General features: G+C 35.5%; 1 pseudogene; it reads right to left on the reverse strand.

Annotated features, from left to right (window-relative positions):
- Nucleotides 1-1,084: 1,084 nt before the first annotated feature.
- LOC141625780 (18S ribosomal RNA) lies at nucleotides 1,085-1,375 on the reverse strand (annotated as a pseudogene).
- Nucleotides 1,376-24,326: the final 22,951 nt, after the last annotated feature.

Genomic DNA, 24,326 nt, shown 5'->3' on the forward strand with positions numbered 1-24,326 from the left:
TAAACGTAAAATGATGAAGTTTGAAAATAAGGTTTTAGAAACTGACGCGGGATATAAAATAACCCTAAACATTCCTTAATCAAACCGTCAAAATACGCTTCGCCAGACCGGATAATCGGTCGAGTAAAGTGTATACTCGGCCGAGTATCCTCTACTCGGTCGAGTATTCACTATACTCGGCCGAGTATTCCTCGGCAGATCCAACACAGACTATAACAACAGCACTACTCGGCCGAGTAGGCTCTACTCGGTCGAGTAGTCACCAAAGAAAATCCGTAGTATTACAGGTACACACTCCATCATACAGACTAGTTCTACAAACCACTAAGTCGAAGAGGATATAAACAAGTCACCTCCAAACGGTGTCAGACTAGGCTACTTTCGTCCATAATCACTAAATGCTTTCGTCAAGGGTGATCGGATGGAATGGAAGGATGATTCTTATGATGTTAGTGGCATATGACATGATAAGTCTTGAATTCTTTATAAGAGTAAAAGCCAAGGATCGTTCCTCGGCCAACAAGGTGGCGTAACAAAACATTTTTTGCGAATGAAGTGCTCAAGTCATTATACAAAAGTGGACTTGACTAACATTCAAAACTTGACCTATTTCAACTTTCACATTCAATGGATCCCCTCCAAAGGCATCAAAGTGGTAGGCCTCCTTCAAAACGACTTACTTAGTAACATTTCCACATTTCAAAACACTTTGAGGCTTCTTTGGCAATTAAAATGATTCCACAACACAAAATCTTTGAAATGAGCAATTCAAACTTATTTATGAAAATGTATTTTTGGTTGCCAAACCACTAAGTAATTCAAGGTCACCTAGACAAGTTAACCAAGTACATATCACATCATAGGGTTGGATTGGTGACTCACATGCACCATACGACACGAGCTGACGACAACCATGCACCACCTGTGTCCGCTTTCCCGAAGACACCCCTCTCTTTCAAATGATTACCAGCAAGTCAAGCCCTGTTAAGGTTCTTCACTTTGCATCAAATTAAACACCTGCTCCACAACTTATGCGGGCCCCCGTCAATTCTTTTTAGTTTCATTCTTGTTAACGTACTCCCCAGGCGGGACAGTCGATATGCACAGCGCCTAGTATCCATCATTTTCGGCTAGGACAACTGGGGTATCTAATCCTATTCGCTCCCCTAGCTTTCGTCTCTCAGTGTCAGTGTCGGCCCATTAGATTGTTTTTGCCGTTGGTGTTCTTTACGATCTGTACGCATTTCACCGCTCTACCGGAAATTCACTCTTCCCCTACCGTACTCCAGCTTGGTAGTTTCTACCGCATGTCAAGGGTTAAGCCTTTGGATTTGACGGCGGACTTAAAAAGCCACCTACATACGCTTTACGCCTAATCATTCCGGATAACGCTTGTAACCCCTGACTAGGCCTTTGTTCATTGGACAAAAGATACTAGTATAACACTACCTAGGGTATCTTGAATCTATTATAGTAGACAAAGAGTTAAGGATAAAGAGTATCTACAAGGGCCTATGCACACTTGTCAAAGTTTCCAGTTAGGCATTTCCCATGATTTTATTAATAATGCAACTACATGCTATGATGCAACCTATATATAAACAATCTAATGCATATGCTTCTACCAACTACATGACATATAATCTAAATGCAAGCTAGCTCCTAACAATACATAGGCACACAACAACCAAAATACACAACATTCTCCTTGACATATAAGCCTCCTTATATGAATAATGAAAAGAAATAGAAGGGGAAAAAGGATTAGAACGATCATACCAAGCGGTCTTCATATTTCTCTTGCTAATGTTTCAAATGGTGTGTCCTACCTATGCGAGAATAGAAATAAAAACACCCAAGTATATACAATTCTACACTACTAAAGTAAAGAAAATGTTTTGGTTTTAGAAAATTTTCAATTTTTATGAAATTAAATGCATATTTTTTTAAAAAAAAAAAAATCAATACTTTAAAAAAAAATTTCAATATTTTTAAAAAAAATTTTGGTTTTTTTGTAATACAAAATCCTATCCCCGACTTTTATTTTGGGCATTGCCTTTAATGTACAATGTAGGAGTAGGAAATGAAATGAAAGAACATATTTTTGTATTTTTGCAATAAGGTTATATTGAAAAATGAAGAACATGTTTTTGAATTTTCAATATTTGAAAAGTAAAAAATTGTTTTTGGGTTTTTGAATATGTGAAATAATTAAACTACAAATGCAAGATGCAATATATGAAAAATATGCATGCTCACTATTAAATGGAAAGCAAATTTGAATTAGCTTGGGTTACTTATGGTGAAACCTCCCTAAACCGAATTAAGCACTATTGTTAGTACATGAAGAATGAGGTTTAGTCATGAGTGACCATGCATGAATGCAAGTTGTATGCAACTAACTATATGAACTATACTACAATGCAAGTTATACTACATGATATATGAACTATTTAATTCGAATGAGGGATGAAAAATATTACAAATGCAAGTCTAAGCTATATAACTACCTATGCTATATGAGCTGTATATATGGATGCAAGGTAGTTGTATATATCTAAGTTCAAGTGCAAATGCAATCGTCATGGAAACTATAATGCAAGCTAGATTAAAATATAATACAATGCAACCTATACATGAGAGATAGAAAAAGAGGTATCATTCAATTTTTGGTTACCAGGCTAAGAGTCTTTAGCCATCAAACTCATCATCATCATCAAGGTTGTGGTAATCCTCAAAATCTCCTCCTTGATTTATTTGGTCCCCTTGGTAACCCCGATAGCCTTGATTGCCTTGCTTTCCTTAGTTCCCTTGGTTCAGGAACAAGAGCTTCGGTTGTGCCCAAGCAGGCAAGAGTCCATTCGGATCAATATACCCTTGTTGAGCAATGAGTTAGCATGGAGGGTATTTGCCAAGTAGTTATCAACATGCCCCTGGTGCATCCTAATGTCCATATGTTACATCATCCCTATTAAGTTTACCATAGTAGGGGGTCGGCTTGGATTTCGGGGAGTGTAGGGTTCATGTGGGTTTGGGTAAGGTGGTATGGACACATAATCAGGTTGAGCACCTTTTTGAAACGGTGGGTAATCCACGTTAGACATGTGGTGATGAGGTTGGGGTTGGTGAGGTACTTCCTCTTGGATGACACCCCCGGTTGGTCGTATTAGTGGATGTCATTGGTGAGAAGGAACTCAAATGGGGCTCTGTAAGTGGTATATTCTAACCCTAAAGCACGAGAGAGGAGCATCCCTTGGTATGACATTCCACATTCCCCATATCATTGTAGACACACCACTGATAAACCCGGAAGATGGCATGTTCATCAATCAAGGTGTTCTCTTAGAGCGCTTCATATCTTCCATTTTGGTTAAAGCCGGGGTATAACTCATTTTTTAGGATCGTTACATGTCCACCCATAACAAAAGTTTTGGCTTGCGTATGCCCCTTGGCAAAATCATTATCCGTGTGAGCGTTTTAAGGGCCGTGTTGAAGTTTATACGTCATGTCCTTTGCACATTTAAGTAGGACTCAAGGATGGTCAACTCGAGTAGGGTGGAAGCATAGTGCTCTAATCTTCCGAAAATGGTCCCGGCTATAAACCTTTCACAAATTCTAATCATAGGATATTGGATGATGAAAGTATGACATTGCTTGAGGGGGGAAATTCCCTTCGGGAAATAGCTCTCCAAAGGTGGGCTATGTTCAGATCCGACGGATTGTCAAGGTCGGTAGTTGGGACTTCGAGACGAAATATTTTTGCAAAGCGATAAAGACTCATTTTTTGAGTCTAATTCGGAATTCAAGGACGCCGCCCCGAGTTCGATGCCTAAGGACACGGAGACTATGTAAGAACTCTAAAGTAAGGCTAAGGTAAGTGTCCCCTTGCATAAATAACATTGCCTCGAGCCCCATACCCCTAAAGAATGTCTCAGCTTATTCCCTAATACCAAGTATTTCCAACACCTCAAGATCAATAAACTGAGTGGGTTCATAATGCATACCTAGCAATTTTTCAAATCGCTTCCGGTGGTCGTCACTTATGAACTCGACTTTCGGGAATGCGTCAAGATGAGTCACGGTAAGCACGGACATCTCCTCTTGCATTCGACCCTCCGGTGAAGCTTTGGAACTACTCCCCTTTTGACGTTTGATGGCTTTGCTCTGGCCTTAGCTTTGCTCTTGCTTCTACTAAACATTGTGTTTGGCAACAATCAACTCAAACAAGCAATTCCCAAAATGATGTCTCAAATTCTTTAAAGGATAAACCCAAATGCCTTAATAGAGCCTTAGAACTAAATTATGATCAATGAATCGTAGTTGTAAGGCGAAAATAAAACACGAAAAAGACTCTCCTATTCTCGGATTTTTGAAACCCTAGGTTATCAGAAGGTGATTTTGAGTGATATTGAGGGTGTTTATGGTTGGAAGTTGGCTTATATGTGTATATGATTGAGGTAAAATGAATTTTGGCTTGATTTTGGGTGATTTGATGAAGTATTGAGTGATTTTTTTGTTGAAGGTTATGGTAAAGTGTTTGGGAAGAAGAAGATCGGAATTTTTTTTAGATAAAGTGGGGAACACGAGTGGGAGAGGACGAATTTCTCAAGGAAAGCTTGGCGGGCTCGGGCGGGCTGGGCGCGTGTCAGGAGGGTTCTGGATCAATGGTCCCATTTGTTCCTTCAACCCGAGCGGGTTGTTGTTTGGCTAGGGCTGGCAATGAGTAACCTAATCGAGCTCCTTTTGATGTCGAGCGGGTACCTGCGCAGGGGCCTCCTCCTTGCTTTTCACTGCTCAGCTTGTGGGATTGAGGCCTAACACGTGCTAGACGGTCCAACCTTCTTTTCTTCTTCAATTTTGGCCTAGGTGATGCCTAATCTCGATTATTTAGGAATTCCCGTCTTTTCACTCTATCATTCACCTATCAAACGTTCATCATTCACCTATCAAAAGTATATAAATACCCTCCCTCACATCTCTTATGCAAAAAACTAAGTCAAGTAAGATTACACAATCATAAATTATAATCCCAAAATGCAATGCAATGAAATTGAACTATATGCAAAGTGTAGGGAAAAGAGTATATTACAAAAGGTGGTTTAAGGTAGGACTCCACCAAACTAGATTAAGGAATTGATTTCCTTGGCATTGTCCATGCCACTTAATTCTCTCAATAACTAGTCAAAAGCTCGTGAGTAGGCTTCAAATAAGCATAAGTATGGTTTTAGCCATTTAAAGATGAAGCGCGACAAATCCTTCCCATGGGGCTTCTTCCCCTTCTTCTTTTTAGCTTTGTCATCGTATCCCTTCCGGCCCTTTAAACTAGTAAGCTTGAAGTCTTTGTTATCGAAAGGCTTGCTATTTTCTTTGAATAAAACGATGATGATAGCACGTGAATCTATCAATCCTTCAAGAATAGATGGAGAATTCTTGTAGCTTTGATGATGGGGTGGCTTATCAATAGGGATTACGGGTGCCATGTCTTCACAAGTGAGCTAACCTACGGCTTCATCCTTGATCCTTCACCAAGTACCCTTTTAACGATGCTTTGACTACTTGGAGAAGGTCCTCAAAAATGTCTTCGATAGTCATGGGCTCCATAGTTGGTGTCATGAGGTCATCATGACCGAGAGGAGAGAACTATTCATTCTCCCCATGGAAGCACACCTTAAACTTCTCAAGAATGGGCTCCTCAAGTATAATAATTGGAATCCCATTCCTTCCTTGATTCCATTTCCTCCTCATTCCCTGAACCATAGCATGATTCATATTCATCATCATCCATTGTTAGCTCATCATTATCACTTTCTCCATACAAATCATAGATAAGAACTTCACTCCCCTTCATCATCTCTCTCTCTCCACCACTCCAAATTCTACTTCGAAAGGAACTTCCTCATATTCTTATAGGCTAAGAGTGATTGGTCTATTCAACCTCATATCTTCTTCTGCAAATATTGGATTCTCATATTCACATTTTTAGATAATATCCTCAAGGCTAGGCATGGGTTGAAATATGGTGCATTCTTAGTCGATTATAACTTCATGGAGTATAGTGGATAGGTGGGGTAGATAGTAGTTACTTCTAAGCTCTTCCTCATATGACCAATTTTTGTGATCATTGTTTCTCTTTGTTATCTCTTCCTCTACCATCTCAATATCTTCTACAAATGATACTTCCTCAATCTCACTATGGTCCAAGGGACTCGGCTTCTTTAACTCTACATTCTCCACGAAGTGGGGGTACCGATTGGAAAATAGGGTGGTTAATGCTTAGGAATTGGTGAGGCATTGTTGGTGACGTAGTCACAAGAGTAGCTTCATAATGCCCTCCAAATTCTTCCTCCTCATCACTTTATTCATCAATAGGTGACACGGTTGTCGCAACCCAATCAAAAATAACACCAACAGGATCTAACTAATGCAACAGAGGCAAGTCGGGTATCGTATCCACAGGGAGGCGGTCACTATCTACTCATTTTCTAGTCTGTCTATGGTCATGAAACAGGGGGGTTTGAGTTGTTTAAACTAAACTAATGAACTAAATTAAAAGCAAGGATTGAGAGAAAATAGAAAGAGAGATGCTAGGATGTCAGTTCACCATGATATTATATAAATCAGCTAAAGGTAATGTGAGAAGGGTAATGGAAAGGTCCTCTTGGTCCGCTATCCGCCCTAAGATACCACTAACTTAGCTTTCACCCTTATTAGTGTAATCTATTTTTCATAGCAGGTCTATTCATTCCAATCTCTCGATCTAGGTCTGAATTTAACCAGTTTAATTACTTCAGTTGCATGCATTCAACCTAATAATTACAGTTATATTGCTATCCAACAATTCTCACAACCAAAACTCCTAAAGCAATTATCGCATCATCGTTATACTACCATTTCTCCTCTAATCCTAACAAGGAAATTAGCTAAGCATATTGATAATAGTGAAATTAACAACAACGGAATTAATAATTAAAAGCAACATCAAGCAAAGATAAAGAGAGAATTAGCATAAACTAAACAAGAGAAGAAAAAGGGATAGAAGTAATTAAAGATACCATTAAACTAAGTGAAGCAAATGATGGGATTAAAACCAGAATAAAATTGAAATAGAGAAGAGGAATAGAAATTACAGTAGTTTGGATCCCGACCAAAAATAAAGAAGGGGCAAAAAGTCACGTAATACAAAGCAGTGCAAAAGTCCCCCCTCTTTCTAACCTAATTCTCTCTTATTTATAAGAGATATTTTTTATAAGATAACATTCAAATAAGATAAACTAGGATCTCGACATAAAAAAGCTGCGTCAGACATGATTGCTCTCGATCGAGTAATAAAAAACCTGTCGATCGAGTATTTTGTCCCCAAGAGCTCTCGATCGAATGATAAGGACCTCGATCGAGCATAATAGGGGCTCAAAGTAGTCGATCGAAATAGTAAGGTGGTCGATCGAAATAGTAAGGTGGTCGATCGAGGAAGTCTCAGCGCGTAATTTCCTCCTTCGCGCACTGAACTTCAAATGGCCGCCATTTCTTCGTTACTTGTCGGAAACAAGCGATTTTCATGGAGTTGAAAATCTAAGAGGATAATCTTTCATCTCCAATTAGAATCACTTGAATATCTGTTATGGAACTCGAGATAAGGCTCTTCAAAGTAGGAACTAGTAATTTGAAGCTCTTATTTTGCTCGCCTAGCTTCTTTACTTCTAAGCGCATCGCCAAATAGTAATTTCCAAGCTCTGACTCAACTCATCTTCTAAATGCATGCATAGGGACATGTTCTAAACTTGATTCCGCTTCTCTTTGGTTCATTCCTGCAAATACGACAAGAGAAACCAAAGTAGATAATTCCGGCGACATTTGTAGCTCAATACTACGTAATATGCATAGAAATGCGTGCAAATAAGGCTTAGAAAGACTATATAAAAAGCACGCATCAAACCTCCCCAAACCAAACTTTTGCGTGTCCTCAAGCAAACTATATGCAAAACTAATGCAACAGAAAAGAAAACTCAGAGCTAGCTACAAATTGTTTACTTAAATCGATTTAACGCAAGCACTAATACTTGTAGCAAAAACTGTCAAATGCAAATGAGTTGTAAGATGTTTTTAATAAAGCTGAACCGTCGACCTTGCAAGACCTTTAATGATGGACTCTCACGGGTCACTCTTCTCTCATGAAACAAAGGGTAAGCATATGAATTGTAAGAGAAGAAGAAAAATAGCCGCTCACCTAAACTACGACCGACAAAAACATGTATGCAGCTAATATGATAGACAATTCTAGCTACCGTACTCATACATTCCAACCAAACAAGGTCCCGTCACAGATGAGGGCTTACAAAAGTATGAAAAAGTGAGGTAATGGGCAAAAAGGGCAAAACATTTGTGGAAATGTGAGGTAATAAGCCAATCTAGCAACCTAAACAAAACCAAACGACAACATCCGCTTCAAAACCATTAGAAATAAGCACTAATGCCCTTAATTGGCATACAAACTCACTAAACCAAAGTAGTACTCTTCATAAGATGAAAATAAAATATAGGAGAAAAACCGATCTTATTCAATCTCTTTTTCCAATTCTTTTCCTTTCTTTTCTTCTTTTTCTTTCTTTTTTTTTTCTCGGTTTTTGTTCTTTTTTTTTCAACTTCTCTTTTTTCATCATTTCATCCTCATTCTCCATATATTACCAACTCCAAATCATCAAATACAAACCAAACTCGGCGCAATAAAACAATACCGCAAAAACATACACTAAACTAGCTTGACAAGGCAGTCTAAATTTGGATGTAGTTAAGGGTCAAAAGGCAAATTTGGCTAAATGTGGAGTTAAATGGGTAAAAATGGAAGAAAGGGGAAATTAAGCACCTCTCTGCATGTGACGCCAACCACTAACCCGAATGTATGCAGGCAAAAAGCAATCGAATTTCATATATGCGCAAATGAATGATACATGTTATGCAAGGAGTAACTACTCACAATCCTACATGAACTAGTCATAAATGACACCAGTTTTTAGGCTCAAAAACATAGAAATTATAAGTAGTTTGCCAAAATTTCAGGTCAAGTCTATTTGTTCAGCTATATTTTAACATTAACTCGTAGATATGCAATAAGACAAAGCTAAAAAGATATCAATTTTATTGCAAGGCTTAAGCAAAAGGAGAAATTATAGTGCAATTTCATCAATGAAATATACCGTTCCAACTCAACCTATATGCAAAAATAAATGTGAATTTTTTGAATTTTCGAAATTTTTGTATTTTTGAATTTTTCAATTTTTGAGAATAAAAGACAATACATATAAAAATTAAACGTGACAACAGAAATGCAATAGAACAGTATGCAGACAGAGATATGGATGCATATACCCTCCCCAAACCAAACCATACAATGCCCTCATTGTACCCAAAATAGGAAAAGGAAATGCAAACCGAAAAGAAGAATAAAGTTCAGAAAACTTACAAGAGCACGCGAAGTAGGGACCTCCCCAAACCAGCCAGCAACATGGGAGGTCACAAACAGCTGCATAGCAACATCATTAGAGATGAATCAAAACGAATCTACTCGATCGAGAGGGCAAAGTACTCGATCGAGTAGAATGGGCTGGAAAAATGTTCGATCGAGGGAAGTAAACCACTCGATCGAGTGGTCAACTTCTGATGGTGCTCGATCGAGTTAACAGTGCATATGGTCGAAGGATTATATACTCGATCGAGAAGAACCTGCAGACATGCAAAATAGCGATCACAGATACGATCAAAAACCAAGCCTAAAATGTTTTGCAGTCTACAGTCGAAAAGACCAATTATTAAAACACAACAAAAACTGAAATGTTTGAAATTCAACTGAAATGTTTAAAACTCCGGGTTCCCTTCCGAACAGCGCTGGGTTCAGATAGCTCTCAGCTCGACCTCTTCTTGTCTTCACCTCAGCTAACCCAGTGGTCATAATCCAAGCAACTCAAGGCTCTTAGCAACTGATCATAAATCTGCGCATGTGCTACACAAAAGCATAAGTAGCACCAAAATAAAAAAGAAGCATATAAGAGCAATATGAGATACCGTCTCAGCTTAACAAATTTCCGATGACAAATATGGTGAAACATTATTAACTTATTTGTCCAACCGGGAGAGGGTGGAGCATCAAAACAGAAAGCAGAAGTCATGTGAGGTAGTTTACTATCAGTTGTACCAATAATAATGAAATTATCGTTAACTACCTCAGGTCGGTCACTCTTAACGTCGGGATCATTGACAAAAGAGTATATTACCTCTACCGTGCTAGGATCATTTACTGACTCAACTACCTTCTCGTTCCCCTGTTTTATAGGTTCTGTCCCATATATTTCAGCCTCCAAAGCATCTAGCTTGGTTTTCCAAATGGGAGATTCACCATAACCATTGTCTTCTTTCATATCATCATACGAAACGGACCTAGATGACATGGCATAGCTCTCCATGACTGTTGTATTCGATCGAGCAAAAATGTCACTCGATCGAGGGCCTTTCCTGTGAATACTTCTCGATCGAGCACATATAACAGCTCGATCGAGTGGCTCCTCGTGCAAAATGTTCGATCGAATGCTGAATTTTGTTCGATCGAGCTCTCCCTCATATAATTCATTCGAACGAACATTGTAGCTAGTTCGATCGAATTTTTGTTGTTGTACCATGCAGAAGTCTTCGTACGGTGCTTTATTGTCAACTAAATCATCAAATTTCGAGTCATACATATCATCATCATCAATAGGCAACTCTGATTGCCTAGAATCCGACTCGGCAGCTAAATGAGCTATTTGAGATTCGAGTAGCTTGAAATGAGCCTCTCTAGCTGTATCATATTCTTGCACTTGAAGTGCAAGTGCCTTCACCAAGGACTTCAACTCATCAATTTCTTCATTCTTTTTAGCAGGAAGAGGAGCTTATTGTTGTGGCGGCCAGATAAAAGGAGGCTTTTAATAGCCTCGTTGCTGAAGCGGATGTAGTGGCACATGTGCAAAGGAATGACTAGCTTATCTACGCTGCCTAAACGCATAGACTCTGTTGATCTCTGCCATACAAATAACAGCATTGTGCCCCGCAGCACCACATCTCTCACAGTAGACCACCTGTTGCGCCATGGGATGGAACATAGATGGGAGATCAAAGGTACTCAAGCCTTCCCTTTCATGATCTTTCTCCTAGATACTTATCTAGGTAGGACCTGTAGGGCCTATCAAAACAACACTAAAGGAAAAAGATAAGAACTGCCTCAAGGAATAAATTCCTTGAGGCTAAAGATAGACAAAAATAAACAAGTAAATAAAATAGTTGCCTCCCCGGCAACGGCGCCGAAATTTGACACGGCTGTCGCAACCCTATCAAAAATAAAACCAACAGACTCTAACTAATGCAGCAGAGGCAAGTCGGCTATCGTATCCACAGGGAGGCGGTCACTATCTACTCATTATCTAGTCTGTCTATGGTCATGAAACAACTGGGTTTGAGTTGTTTAAACTATACTAATGAACTAAATTAAAAGCAAGGATTGAGAGAAAATAGAAAGAGAGATGCTAGGATGTCGTTTCACCATGATATTATACAAATCATCTAAAGGTAGGTCAGTCGGTCTGATATGAGAAGGGTAATGGAAAGGTCCTCTCGGTCCGCTATCCGCCCTAAAATACCACTAACTTAGCTTTCACCCTCATTAGTGTAGTCTATTGTTCATCGCAGGTTTATTCATTCCAATCTCTCGAATCTCGATCTAGGTCTGAATTTAATCAGTTTAATTACTTCAGTTACATGCATTCAACCTAATAATTACAGTTATATTTCTATCAAATAATTCTCACAACCAAATCTCCTAAACCAATTATCGCATCATCGTTATACTACCATGGCTCCCCTAATACTAACAAGGAAATTAGCTAAGCATATTGATAATAGTGAAATTAACAACGGAATTAATAATTAAAAGCAACATCAAGCAAAGATAAAGAGAAATAATTAGCATAAACTAAACAAGAGAAGAAAAAGGGATGGAAGTAATTAAAGAGACTATTTAACTAAGTGACGAAAAGAAAGGAATTAAAACTCGAATAAAATTGAAATAGAGAAGAGGAATAGAAATTATAGTAGTTTGGATCCCGAGCAAAAATAAAAAAGGAGCAAAAAGTCACGTAATACAAAGCAATGCAAAAGTCCCCCCCTTTCTAACCTAATTCTCTGTTATTTATAAGAGATATTTTTTTATAAGATAACATTCAAATAAGATAAACTAGGATGTCGACATAAAAAAGTTGCGTCAGATATGATTGCTCTCGATCGAGTAATATAAAATCTGTCGATCGAGTATTTTCTCCCCAAGAGCTCTCGATCGAATGATAAGGACCTCGATCGATATTAATAAGGGCTCAAAGTAGTCAATCGAAAAAGTAAGGTGGTCGATCGAAATAGTAAGGTGGTCGATCGAGGAAGTCTCGGCGCGTAATTTCCTCCTTCGCGCACTGAACTTCAAATGGCCGTCATTTCTTCGTTACTTGTCGGAAACAAGCGATTTTTCTGGAGTTGGAAAACTAAGAGGATAATCTTTCATCTCCAATTGGAATCACTTGAATATCAGTTGTGTAACTCGAGATAAGTCTCTTCAAAGTAGGCACTAGTAATTTGAAGCTCTTATTTTGCTCGCCTAGCTTCTTTACTTCTACGCGCATCACCAAATAGTAATTTCCAAGCTCCGAATAAATTCATCTTCTAAATGCATGTATAGGGTCATGTTCTAAGCTTGATTCCGCTTCTCTTTGATTCATTCTTGCAAATAGGACAAGAGAAACTAAAGTAGACAATTCGGGGGACATTTGTAGCTCAATACTGCGTAATATGCATAGAAATGCGTGTAAATAAGGCTTAGAAAGACTATATAAAAAGCACGCATCAATAGGCCCTTGGATGATTTCCAATTCTTTTAATTGAATTTCCAACTTTTACCTATACTCCTAAAGGTCATTTAACAACTTGTCCTTTGCTTTGCTTTATCTTTGCACTTGCTCAAAGAATTGTTGTTGGTCTTGAAGCATTTGTAGTACCAAGGTTTGCATGTGAGGGTTTTAGTTGTTTTCATGTTGTTGGTAGGTGTGAAATTGGTCAAGTTAATGGTTATGGAAGGTTTAGTTTTCGAAGCTTTGTTGTTAACTACTACAAATGAGCACTTGGGCCACGGCTAAATTCGTGGTGCAAGTGCTAATTTTCCAAGGCTAAATCATTTTGCCACGGGAATACCTTTCGTGGCGCAAGTGTCCGTGACAAAGAGATAGCCATGGGAAAAACGAGAACGTGGCTATTATTGAATTTTTTGCCATGGATTCTCTCATGGCTAATAACTCCCGTGGAAAAAAAATTTCCTGTGGTGAAAAAATAATTCCTGTGGCAAACAATATATATGAAAATTAAATAAATAAAACGTAAAATAATTTTTTTTTCACAATGAATATTTTATCATATATGGAACTTTGACAAGCTAGGTACTTGTTTCGCTAGTTAACTTATTTATTTGAACATTATTTGCTTTCACCACTCATAAATTCGTAATTCGTGCACATCGGAGAGGCTTCCCAGGAGGTCACCATCCCAACACTACTCTCACCTGAGCACGCTTAACTGTAGATTTCTTTGGATGTGCTACCGAAATTGAAACTTAACTTTGTTGATATAATTAGCATTTTGAATCCTTTTAAGTTTTTTTTTCCTTTCAAAAATTACCTTTAGTACTATTTAATTACAAAATGTTACATGATCTACAAATTTTTCCGGGGAAAAAAATATTTTGGCCAAAACAATCAAATTTTCGATGTTAACCTCCCGACTAATAATTTTAACGTTATTTTTTGGCGAAGTCGGCAAAACCATTTTCTCCAAAAAGTAAATTTATTTCTTTAGTTTATCGACATTCTTATGTTCATTTCTCTTTTACTCATTTTTTCGTATACTTTTCTACTCAAATTCTACTGTATGACCAGCATACATGCGGTATGAAAAATGTGACAATTTTTGGTAAAATAATGACCACATTTATAACTAAAGGTTTTTTTCCCCAAAGTGGTCACTACTATTAACCAAAAAGTAGTTAATGTTTTACCCAAAAACACAAAAAGACAACCGTACAATAGAATTGCTTATTTTTCACATTATTTGCACATGTGACTTTAAATAATGACCACAGTTATTTTCTCTTTGTTATGATTTATCGTTTCTTTTCTCAAATTTTTCACATTATTTGCACATGTGACTTTAAATTATTATAATTTCTATTTTATTTTCTATGTGATGGAGTCATTTTCAATGAAAAAAATTCTTCATATTGAATTTTTATATCGATAATTTTTTCAATCTGTTTTTTCTTAATTGATTTGTGGGATATCATTTTCTTTACTTTTATTTTTTAGCGCACTTATTTTATTTAATGAATTATGTAATCTAATTGTCGTTTCTTTTCCACTCCTACAAAATTTTTCCCAATTATTTTTTCTCACCAAGTTAAATTTTATATAAAATTCAAGTTTTCTATAAATATCTTACAAATAAAGTTATAAATCAAATTTTGAATGAAACAATTGAACGGTATATTAATTTTAGATTTCTCTAAGATAGATGATAAATAACTTATTTATTTTATTTAATATGTTATGTCTTTAAATGTGATATGATCATTTAAAATTGTTATTCAAGATTATATAGTTTTAATTAAAAAAGTAAAACAAATTAAAAGATGTTCACGACTTTAAAAAAACATAATTATATATTAAAATACATTTCTTAAATTATCAATGTTTTGAAAAACCTACAAAACATAATTGGTATTGTACAAAAATTAAAAACTTTAGACGATAAACTTTTGTTTGCTTGTATATAAGTTTACAAAAGTTTAAAATTTATTATCTAAGTAAATAAAACAATACAAATTATTAAATAAATTAATCAAATTGTTTCCAAAAATAATATTTAAATGTATTTTCATATTATATATGTATTTAATTAAATTTCATTCAGATTTTGTATTTTTTTAAGCAAGCAATTTTTAGGTTTGCCTTAACAAGAACATGTCTTAATATAAGTCGGAAATGATACTCGCCATGGGTGTTTGTTAGTTCGTGGCTAAAAAAATATTTGCCACAGAACAATTCGTGGCTAAATAAAATTGTCACAAGTGTGAAATAGTTCTTGGCTAAAATGATTATTTGTCACGGGTGTAGCCTAATTCGTGACACAAATGACTTTTTGCCACGTTAAAAATTTTCACGTGGCATAATTTTTTTTCAAAAATTATGAATACATTTTTCGCGTGGCAAAGCAGCATTTAGTCACGAATTATAAATTCCTATGGCATAATTCGTGGTCGCAGGTGACAATTTGTTTTTGTGCGTTGTAGATGGATATTTGGGTTTTGAAATGAAAAGTTGGGGGCATAACATTCGTACTCATTATTGAACTTTTGGTGAGCATAAGTGTGAGATTTCTCTTCAAGTTCTCTATACCCATTAAAGTTGTACCCAAAGGATCCATCATGGCAAGGTACTTCTTGTGGGAAGCCTTGCATCATCATTGTAACCAAACGTGAACAATAAATCTACACTAAAAGGTTAGTACGGTCTTGAGAAACAAACTCTCTCAAGACAACACCCCTGATTTTTTGCTAAATTAAAAGTAACTTTAACATATAAAACTCGACAAATACAGAGGTATTATAATTCATATACAAAGTCTATTATTACAAATCCATTTAAATATAAAATAATACAAATGGAACAAAAGATTTTTTTTACAAAACTTTAAATCAAATTTCCACTTGAAATAAAATCCTTTTGAACTACATCAGAAGTAATCTGAAATAAAACCAGAAGACATAATGGACCTACCCCCATGATGAGTAGCCCATAAGGGAGAAAACACGCCAGTTGGGGAGCTGAGTAACAGATAAAACCTCAATATAAGCAGCATAGTTTTGGCCATGGCGTGAAAACACATACACGTAAAAATAAAAATAAACACAGAGATCAATAATAACACTCCTCATAAACTAATATGAATCACAAACCAATTCCATCTTATTCCTCTAATACAACTCTTATTATTTTCCTCCATAATTAACCAAGTCTCAGCTTATTACTCCGTCACACTCGTTACTCCGTCTCATAACCATATATCGTATTCTCATCGTCGAACCTAAGCCAAGGACAAAGGGTGAGTTAACTGGCGGCGAAACCGCAAAACAATATTTCCAACTCAATATCGATAACAACTCATTATATAACTCAGTAACCTTGGTCTCTCTAGACCGTAAAACACAATGAGGCTCAAAGACCCCATAACTCAATACCAGTATTCAATCTCAATCTCAATATCAATATCGTCAAAGGTTCAAAGAACTTTGCTCAACATTTAAAGTAAAACTCTAAGCTACTCACCCACGAGTCAAAGGTAAAGGAAACGACAATTAAACACAATATTGATTTACGACCAAAATCCCAAAATAGTTAATCGTAAGGTGACCAACAAAAAGCCTCGTCACTATTTGGAGCACTAACTAATTATTATTATTATTATTATTATTATTAATATTATTATTATTATTGTTATTATTATTATTATTATTATTATTATTATTATTATTATTATTATTATTATTATTATTATTATTATTATTATTGTTATTGTTATTGTTATTATTATTGTTATTATTATTATTTTTGTTATTGTTATTGTTTTTATAATTATTATTATTGTTATTATTATTGTTATTGTTGTTGTTGTTGTTGTTGTTGTTGTTGTTGTTGTTGTTGTTGTTGTTGTTGTTTGTTGTTGTTGTTGTTGTTGTTGTTGTTGTTGTTGTTGTTGTTGTTGTTGTTGTTGTTGTTGTTGTTGTTGTTGTTGTTGTTGTTGTTGTTGTTGTTGTTGTTGTTATTATTATTATGTTTATGATTATGATCATGATTATTATTATTATTATTATTATCATGATTATTATCATTATTATTATTATTATTATTATCATCATTATTATTATTATTATAGAAAAGTGCGGAATTAGGAAACTAATAAGCGTGTGACCTTCTCAGCGAGTTAAACTTTGCACACCGAATTTCAAACAGCTGTCATTCATCGTTATTTATCGGAATTAATCTTGTGACCATGCGTTGAAAAGCTAAGACAATACGCTTTCATCTCCAATTTGAATCACCCTCATCGAAGCTCTATAAATCTTGATATGACCGTTTCAAAATGGCCCTAAAACAAGCGATCACATCTTCAAGTATGAGACATTTGCTCAAGCATCCTATTAGTCTTTCATAATCTACCTTGTACTTACACATTCACAAAGGTCCTATAACCTTAGAATATGAGGGGTATTATAGTCTTTCCATCTAAAAAGAAACTTCGTCCTCGAAGTCCGCGCATACAACTAACCTCGAAGTTCGCGCATACAACCAACCACTCAAAACCTACTCCACTTACACTCTGCATGCCAATCAAAATGCCATCATTGTAAACTCACATTATCACACTACTTACACATATTACTCACCATATATACCATTAACTTTAGTAGTATTTCATTCTACCTTCCTTAAAAGCAAACTTCGTCCCGAATTTTCCTATCCATCTCAACACTAATATAATCCCAAATACTAACATATACGTGGTATTATCCAATTCTCTCCCAAATACTCACAGGCTACATAGTCTTATCCAATTCTCCCCCGAATACTCACAGCCTACGTGGTGCACCACTAAAATTTACAACAACCAAATCCTCAAGTCCACCATAATGCTACAATAGAACTCATCATGCTTGCCAACACTTACTAAGACAACCAAATAATAAATAAAAATGTAGTGCTATTTTTTGCAATATGACATCCTACACCTCTTAAAATTAAGGTTACGTCCGCGTAACCTTAAAGACTACACAACACTCACCAAGATCATCCAGACTTCTTTCCATGAATACTAACTCGTTTATACCTTAACCAAATATTCACCCTAAACATTCCACTCATCGCTCTGCCAACAAAAGTCCATAACACTTTCTTTTGCAATAAATATAAATCATTCAAACAATAACATTCTTATCTTATCATTCCCAACACACCATATGCGTAAATCATACTCATTGTCAACAATCCTTAAGTTCGCATCAATGCTTATTCATTTATGCATAGACAAAATACTTAACAACCCAAGTCATTACTCTTAATATTTAATCCTCAAGGCTCGCCTATTTTGTCTTTGCTCCTTACCTAAATCCCAACAATTCATAATGATAGTTTTCCCCCGAAACATACTTCGATCATTCTCTCCCTTATCTAACATGTTATTTAAATTCATATACTATACAATCCTCATTTACCATCATTAAATTCAATCAATCATCGACATTCCATCTTTAGTTATCATAAATTAAAATCTATATAATATATATTTTTAATAGAGCGTCACTCACTTACATACTTTGTCAGCTGGAACACGTGAAACACATTATGGACTGTTGCTAAAGCCGGAGGTAGTGCAAGTTGGTATGCCACTTGTAATACCTGGATATTTTGGAACACGTAAAGGAACTTTAGAATGCGTGAGTGGACCCTCGGGTTTGATGAGTCTACTCGGGAGTGAAGTATGAATATAAAGTGGACCGTGTATAACCTATACTAGACTTAGTGGAGTTGTTATAATATCTGCCTATAGAAAGGTCGTGTTAAAACCGTCATAACTTAATATATAGAACATGATTGATGTGATTCCAATTGGAGGTGATATATTGTTCTCTTACAATTCCAACGGTTGGTCACACGCCCAAACTGACCAAGAAACGAGTGAGATATAACAGTATTACAAAAACTGGTCATTGCTGAGAACTGCGTTTTACTCGACCGAGTGGATTGAACACTCAACCGAGTGAGGATCACTCGATCTAGTGGACTTGACACTCGACCGATTTTTTGGAACTTGACCGATTGGCGGCACTTGATCGAGTGCACTCTGGGTAGACGGGTTTTAAACCCGGAAACCTATCTTCTTGTATTTCATTTCTATCTTCTTCCTTATCACTTCAAACTCTCTCCCTTATCTCTAAAATCCTCACAAACACCATGTTAGGGGATTCAAGCTTCGATTAGAGGATTTTTTGCAAACACCATATTATGTGATTTATGTAGGATGAGACTATTTTATGAGATGTATACTTGGTGATTTCGACTAGCTTATAGATTATGCTAAAAGGTAGGTTAATCCTACTCGGTTTCAATAATTTTGGATAGTTGCATGTGTCATTAGTATGTTGTCATTGCATTATAACATGATTGTTGTGGTTAGTCATTGGTGGTCTCATGTTGTTGTTGAGAATCCATGGTAACATGATAATAAGTAATTAATGTTTGTTGGTAATTGAGGATTTGGGTGAGTCTCATATGTGTTAGTGATGCATTATAACATGATATTGGATTGTGATGACTCGAGGAGTCGGTATTTAAAATATAAAGTGGTATCTTACATTTGTTATTTTTGTCATGTGTATTAGAGGATATGACGGCTTGTGATTGATTGGTTGTTGTTGAGGAGAGGAAAGGCGGTTCGGAAACCGTCTTCCTCTTGGGTCGCCTCTTGGAGTTTCACACTCCAAGAGAGATGTTCACATTAATGACTTGAGTTATGGAGGGACTCGTGTAGTTGAGGCACGACGTCTGGCAGGAGATTCGGTTGGCTTCCGGACCCGGTACGTCTGGGCATGTCCTAGTCCCTTTGTGTGAGGTGTGGTGTCGTGGCCGTGTCCCTGGCACCGGTGGTTGTAGGTACATCTTGGCGTGTCCCGGTATAGATGTGGTGGTGGGTACATCTAGGCCTGTCCCGGTACCGGCGTGGTGATTGTATAATCGTGTCTCATTCATCTCATTCATATCATTGGCATGTTGCATATTATTTATCATGTTGTGTCTTATGTTTATTTATTGAAACTAACGTGTGTGTGTGTCTGTAAAAATTATCACCTATTTTCGGGGTGGCCTGTGACGATCAATATGATATTTCCGATCATATGGGGAGCACTTTGAGTACAGGTTTTGCTTGTTGACGTGATTGGGGTTCGGGCCACGCTTTGGTCTTGGAGTTGAGTACTTGGTGTTGGAGTATGTGTCCTCGACAATAATGCGATCACATGTTTAAATCTCATAATAAGAATACATGAAGGAAAGTAATTTTTATTGTCAACTAATCCACATTATTCGGTAATGATTGGCTGGCTAGAGTTTGACATTACTGTCGTATGACGGTGGTAATCAGTTGATCCCTTAAGGTCATACCTCTAGGGTAACACTCTTAATTGATGAATTAATTAATTGTATATTGATACAAGTTAATTAATCCTTTAAAATTGAAAATGTGTTTTTTTTTTTACTGAAACTTTATTATTGTTTGTGAAACAATTATAATTAGAATGAATACTGTATTATAATTGCAAGGTGTTGTGAATTATAATTTAATGGTCCATTTTAAGTATATGTAATCATATATTGCTAATTATGTTATTGTATGTGATTTATTTTGTATGTAATGATTTTTAATAAGTTAAAAATGCATTACATGGTCACATGTCAAGTAACATGTTACATAAGTCACAAATTACAATTGACAAAAACACAAACTTAAAATGGAATCTCATTTTACATAAGGAGACCGATTTTTCCAAGAGTGGGGGAAAATTGTGCATTTGGCTTAAATGCTTAAGACAACTTAATTGTGCTAGGGTTAGGCATGCTAATCAACCTTTCTTGTGAAAAACAATTGAAAGAAATCATAAGCATACATTGGCCTTGTTTACCCAAGGCACCTGACCCCCTCTCTCCTCTTTTGAATAAGAATTGTTTTTCTTATTTACATTATTATTCATTCTTATGTTTCGAATTTGATCTCTCAACAGATACTCTAATTGTTTTGAGATATAAAAATGAAAACATCATTGAAATACTAATATTGAGATCCCATTACTAGTAGTAGTAATATAATTATATTAGTCATTTTTAAAGGGACATATACTAATTTCTAGTATCAATATTAGTATATGTATTAAGTGGGTTATCTTGGTACAAATCCTTGAGGAGTAGATTCTACCATTGGATCTAAGTTCATCCTTGATGCACTCGGATTTTATGAAGACTAATTTGGTAGGAGACCAATTAGTATAACCGTGCGGCACTCCTTTCTAAGTCGATTGATTTTTTCTTACCTTGTTATATATTGTTATGCGTGCATAAGATCTAGTTAGTTTTTGTCTAAACTAAATTTATATAGTTATTAGAGATGTCTTATAAGAGGTTTATGAATCCTTCAATTGGTATCAGAGCAATGGTTGTTGCATGCATAATTGATTTATAATTTTTTCGAGTTATATGTAACTTAAATAAAACTAATATTTTGTGATTTATGAAGATAAAGGCCACAAAACTTTGCATGATTAACATTCTGGTCCTAAATTTATTTTAGGTCATTTTGATGATTTATGGTATTTTTATTGCTCATTAATTTAATTTTTAGTATTTTTATTACATTTTATTTAGTAAAATGACTTTTAAAATACTAAAATAAGTTAGACTATGATTCTGACCTTGAAATTTTTACACGACCTCACATGCATATTTTACTTATTGTATATAAAATATCGTATAAAAGTGTTTTATATTGCATGTTTTATGATTTTTACATGATAAAAATGGATTAAAAGGAGGTATTTTGGTTAAAAATAGTTAGACTCCATTTCTAACCATGAAATTTTAGTATGTTGTCACATGCAATATTTAAACATTGTATGTAAATTTTGAGGTAAAATGGTTTTAGTTTGCATGATTTATGTTTTTTAGATGTAATAATCACATAAATAGTGACTATTTTAGCAAAAATAGTTAAAATGAATTTTATGGAATGGAAATTTTTCTCAATGTTGTATATATGATATGAACATCAGATCTAAAGTTGCATATCAAATTTCGTTTGATTTGGGTGATTATTGATTTTTATATATTAAAATTGATAAATAGCAACTTTAATGGTCATAATTGTAAATTCGATTTTTGGGGCTTGAAAATTTGTCATTTCCAGGTTCTGGAAATTTATACAGAATATTCAAAATTTTAATTTGATTTTTCATAATTTTATGTTTAATTTGGAATTAAAAGGTTAAAGTTATGTATTATGCGATTTATTTGTGAAATAAATTAAAAATATTCTATGGGCAAATTTTATTAATGTTTTGGAATGTTGGGAATTTTTCAGAATATACAAAATTATGATATTAAAAGTTTAGAATTTTTATGACATATTGGGAATTATTTCTTTATTTTTATGATTAAAAGATGTTTAATGAGCAATAATAGAATATCAAGTTGAATTATTGTCAAATAATTAGTGAAGACTAAATTTTTGAATCCTAAAATAGTTGGGGTAATTAACTTGGACATAGATTTGATTTATGTAATATTGTGTGATTTTAACAAGTTAATAATCGCAACTATCCATAAAACCAGACCAAATATACGTTATTGGCTTAAATAGGGCGATTTGGCACATCACATGGCATGTTTCATACATATATTAATGCTGCATTTTTAGTATGAATGTCATGTTTTTTTTATGCAATTTTGAATTATATAATTTGTACTTAGTATGGCCTTAGTTTTTAATTGATATTTCCCTAAATGAATGGGGATATCGATTCGGTTGTAATTATTTGTGATCTCGTATGACTTTTATTTTATTTTTGTTTTTCTTTTTATAATGTATAAAGTAGAAAAGCTATGTAATTTATTTATCCCGGAGTTCCTTGAAGACGGTGCCATTCGGGAAGGCGTTCCGACAAAGACGGTGTTGCCTTGAAGTGCGTGCCAAATGAAGTTCAAGGGACCAAGGAGTTGGTTTCCGAATTTTTAAATAGTTTATTAAATTTAATATTTTAGGAAGGCCATACTAGGATTTTATTGCTTTGAATTTATTTTATATATTTGCATGCATAGCCAAATCGCCATAACTACACATGTATATCAGTTTATCGAGTCATCGACCGTGTCAATTATAATTATCGTAGTTCACCGCTTTAGTTCACTTAAAACGTGATAGATAACAAATTGACAAGACCTCTTACTAAATAATAATTCAGAGATGGCCTTACCAATAGTTGAACCATGAGTCCCAATTTCATAAGGAAGTAGGCTCGGCTCACCGGGATGCTAAACTTGTTACGGTGGGTAAGTGGGTAGTAAATTGTTATTACATCGAAATTTGGATTGAGCTCAACGGAAGTATTCGCGACCGTAGCCGCATGTGTTCCGGGCTTAAGATAAATATTAAAGTAATTTTATCGACCGAGAGTTCTAGAAGTAGAATCGATTAAGGAGTTAATCCACCAAGTTATACTGATAAGGGATGAATTGGCTCACCGTGCCCAAGTTAATATGAATTTGGATCTCGGGATCATTTATAATAGTTGGGTAGAGGTCACTATATAAATGCTTAAAACTTGTTTAAAGTGTTTACAAGTATGATTAAAATGACAAATGTTAAAGTTTCCTTTACCTCCATTTTGTAGTTGATCAATGGATCCTATCAATCTGACAACACCTATTACCATTGAGTCTTGTCATAACTTACTTGACGATATTTGCTCCAACAACAACTTCGATACAACTAGAGAGCTTCATTTTGGGATCGGTTCCGACGGAAACCTTAATTTCATTACTTCCTCCATACCTCCTACTATGACTAGATCTTTTGTGAATGTGTCTTGAGAAGACCATCTCACCAAATCTATGGGATCCTTATCTTTAGAAGAAAGGAATGCCAAAACTATTGGGAGCTCTTGCAACTAAAGGGAAATGGTTCAAAAGGAAGGGGAAGAAAGGTAGAAAGTTCAACAATGGGAACAAGATGGCTAGTGGGACTACTAAAGGAGCTCAAGTTGATGATGAGTGCCATTATTATCATGGCATGGGACATTGGATGAGGAATTGTCCCTTATATTTGGGAAATATTAGGGATGGACTTGTTATTCCACTCGGTAAAATTCCTTCTGAAATTTATGTTATTGATGTAAATTTTACTTCCACCACAACGTGGGTATTAGATACCGGTTGCGGTTCTCACCTTTGTAATCATTTACAGGGGCTAAGAAACGTGGAAAAGCTGAGCAAGGGCGATGTTGATCCGACTTGGTAATGGAGCTAGAGTAGCGGCCACATCCAAGGGAACTTATGTACTTGTTTTAGCAAATGGATTTGAGTTGTATTTGCATAATTGTTTTTATGTACCTTCTGTTT

Source organism: Silene latifolia, chromosome X (assembly GCF_048544455.1).
Source record: "Silene latifolia isolate original U9 population chromosome X, ASM4854445v1, whole genome shotgun sequence".
Lineage (NCBI taxonomy): Eukaryota > Viridiplantae > Streptophyta > Magnoliopsida > Caryophyllales > Caryophyllaceae > Silene > Silene latifolia.